The 2,920-nt window shown below is 43.6% G+C and overlaps 1 pseudogene; it reads left to right on the forward strand.

Moving 5' to 3' along the window:
• The first annotated feature begins 621 nt into the window (after positions 1–621).
• The window catches only part of LOC101296243, a 3,020-nt pseudogene continuing 721 nt past the window's right edge, over positions 622–2,920 (forward strand).

Genomic DNA, 2,920 nt, shown 5'->3' on the forward strand with positions numbered 1-2,920 from the left:
CGGGATGGCACGCGCAAGAGGATCTCTGTGAGGAGGTCTTCGATGTTGGCTAGGGTTTCTGCTGATGATGATGACGGAACTTGCTTGGATCTATTGTCGATATCCTCTTCCCTTCTCTTCATCTTCTATCCCTTTTTTTCCTCTGAGGATTTGATGGTGTGACAGTGTGACTTCTGAACCCCGAGTGAAATTGGATTTGGTGAAGGAAGAAAAGGAAAAAAGAAAAAGAAAAAAAGAAAAGACTAGTATTCGAAGAATCGATGAAGTTTAGGTTTAGGGTTTAGAAATAACCAGGGTATAAGATCTCTCTCTCTTCACTTCTTATTCAGCAATAGGTAGACTAGTTGTAGGTAGGTATAGGATGAGGAGGGACTCTAAACGAGAAAAACTCCATATTTAGATTATGGATTTTTTTTTCATGTATATATTTCTGAATTCTTCTCTCTTGAATATGGAGATTTTTATTTATTTTATTTCTCCGAAATGTGACAAGAGGACCGATTTCCTTCTCCTCTTCTCTTTAGGAGACTTTTGACCCTTTGACTGCATGCGCTATATATACATTCGCTTGTCATACTTGAGATAATCTGTCCTTGCCCTGCTTCACCCTTCGGGCCGGTGATGGAGGAGAGCGAGAGCGACGGCGAGCACTATAACTCGATGGAGGACGAGCAGTTCGTGTTGTGGTTTCGGAAGGCTTGGCCTTACCTCTGGGCCCACCACGGCGCTACTTTCGTTGTCGTCATCTCCGGTGAAATTGTCAACAACCCTCACCACCTAGACCCTATTCTAAAGGATATTGCCTTTCTTCATCACCTGGGGATCAATTTTGTTCTTGTTCCAGGGACACATGTCGAAATAGATACACTTTTAGCTCAGAGAGGCAAGAGTCCGAAGTTTGCTGGTCAGTATAGAGCAGTGTTTTAAAAAACGCGCCTCAGGCGCGCCTTGAGGCTTAAAAGGCGCGAGGCGCAAGAAAAATTCTTTGTGTTTTGCTGGTTAGGCGCAGAGACGCAAAAGGTGCAAGGCAAGGCGCAAAAGGCGCACAAAGCGCACCCCAAGGCGCATAAGGCGTGCACCTAGTTTGATAAGAAAAACAGGGTCGTTTTAGTTTTACTGAAATTATAAGGCAAACATCTTCGTGCGCCTCCCTCAGTCCCGCCTTCAGTCCTTCCCTCCTCCCTCTCCCTCTCCCTCTCCCTCTCCCTCTCCCTCTCCTTCTCTACCAGTTCGCGACCAGTCAACCACCACCAGTTCCCAACCTCCCTCTCCCGTTCCCGACCACCACCAGTTCCCGACCTCCCTCTTCCTCTCCCGACCACCACCAGTTCGATGTCTTCTGCAACGGTCGGGCAATTGCCTTAAACCACCACCTTGCCTCACCCTCCAAGCCAAGGTCGCACCCTCAAACCACCACCTCCCTTGGTCACCAACTCACCAATTTCCGATTCAATTGTGTTTTCTTAATGAGAAAGATGAATGTTTGAGCTATGTGTGTGGTTTATTGTGAATTTGTGATAGAGTGATCAACCATCTGGTGTGTGGTTCATTGTGAATTTGTTTCTATGATAATGTGTGGTTCATTGTGAATTTGTGATAGAGCTATGTGTGTGGTTCAGTGAGTGGTGATGATGATGATGAAGGTGGTGATGATGATGGTGATGGTGATGGGGGTGATAGTGATGATGATGATAGTTTGGATGGGGATATCTTAATTGATGATGATGATGATTTTGAAGCATGAAGTTTATTTCCATTATTGTTATTATCTTTTGATCTTGCAATCAAGAGTATCTAGTGTACTTTGATCTTTCAACTTGACCCTTTGGATGTGTTTTATGTTTGGTGATTTGCTTGAATTGCATTGTTTGAGTACTTACTAGGAATGGATGACAATATATAATATTGTGTTGATTGCAATATATGTTCTATAAATGTTCTATATATAGGAGGAATATTGACATGAATAATTTTTTTTTTTTCTAAAAGGCTTACGCCTTGGTGAAGCTCTCGCTCCATAGCCTCGGCTACACCTTAGCCTTTTAAAACATTGGTATAGAGTGACGGACTCGGATTCTCTAACAGCTGCAAAGGAAGCTGCTGGGAAGATTACTGTGGATATAGAGGCAAAGCTCTCGCTCGGACCCTCCATATGCAATATTCGTCGGCATGGTGATAGTAGTCGGTGGCATCAAGTTGGTGTCAGTGTAGCAAGTGGTAACTTTCTTGCAGCCAAGAGGAGAGGAGTCATTGAAGGTGTTGATTATGGGGCAACAGGTGAAGTTAAGAAGGTAGACGTGGTTCGAATGCGTGAGAGGCTTGACAACGGTTGTATTGTGCTTCTGAGCAACCTTGGCTATTCGAGCTCTGGAGAAGTTTTGAATTGCAACACGTATGAAGTTGCAACAGCCTGTTCCTTGGCTATTGGAGTAGATAAGCTTATCTGCATAATCGATTGTCCAATTCTTGATGAGGGTGGACGTCTGATTCGTTTTCTTGACTCTTGAAGAAGCAGATAAGTTGATTCGTCTGCGGGCATTGCAAAGTGAAATAGCCGCAAACTATGTGAATGCTGTTGATGAAGAAAGTCTCCATGGACGTGATAATGGAAATTTTCTCAAGGAAAAACATATTCCAAAGTTTAACAATGGTGTTGGTTTTGAGAATGGCAATGGATTATGGTCTGGTGAACACGTTTTGCAATAGGGGGTCATGAGCCGCAAAGTCGATTAAGTGGTTACCTCTCGGAATTAGCTGTTGCGCAACCTTTGTTTGCAGGGGAGGTGTTCAAAGTAGGGGTGGAATTTTGAAACCGAAAACCGAAAAAAATCGAGCCGAAACCGGAAAAAACCAAACCGAAAAAAACCAAACCGAATTAAGAAAAACCGAACCGAACCAAATTAGTTTGGTTTGGTTTTTG

This window comes from Fragaria vesca, linkage group LG7, assembly GCF_000184155.1.
Source record: "Fragaria vesca subsp. vesca linkage group LG7, FraVesHawaii_1.0, whole genome shotgun sequence".
In the NCBI taxonomy this organism is placed as follows: Eukaryota; Viridiplantae; Streptophyta; class Magnoliopsida; order Rosales; family Rosaceae; genus Fragaria; species Fragaria vesca.